Source organism: Arachis duranensis, chromosome 9 (genome assembly GCF_000817695.3).
Source record: "Arachis duranensis cultivar V14167 chromosome 9, aradu.V14167.gnm2.J7QH, whole genome shotgun sequence".
NCBI classification, from domain to species: Eukaryota; Viridiplantae; Streptophyta; class Magnoliopsida; order Fabales; family Fabaceae; genus Arachis; species Arachis duranensis.
This window is the reverse complement of record NC_029780.3, coordinates 71,564,738-71,565,305: the sequence shown is the minus strand read 5'-3', so window position 1 is coordinate 71,565,305 and position 568 is coordinate 71,564,738.

Below are 568 nucleotides of genomic sequence, written 5' to 3'. Positions count from 1 at the left end.
TATTGCCACCACATCAAAATAATTAAACTGTTATAAAATTCAAAATTCATGCAATTCTTTTCTTTTCCAATTAAGAACATTTTTCATTCAAGAAAGGTGATGGATTCATAGGACATTCATAACTTTAAGGCATAGACACTAAGACACTAATGATCACAAGACACAAATATAGATAGACATAAGCACTAAAATTCGAAAAACAGGAAAACAAGGAAATTAAAGAACGGGTCCACCTTAGTGATGGCGGCTTGTTCTTCCTCTTGAAGATCCTATGGAGTGCTTGAGCTCCTCAATGTCTCTTCCTTGTCTTTGTTGCTCCTCTCTCATGATTCTTTGATCTTCTCTATTTTCATGGAGGAGAACAGAGTGTTCTTGATGCTCCACCCTTAGTTGTCCCATGTTGGAACTCAATTCTCCTAGGGAGGTATTTAGTTGCTCCCAATAATTTTGTGGAGGAAAGTGCATCCCTTGAGGCATCTCAAGGATCTCATGATGAGTGGGGTCTCTTGTGTGCTCCATCCTCTTCTTAGTGATGGGCTTGTCCTCATCAATAGGGATGTCTCCCTCT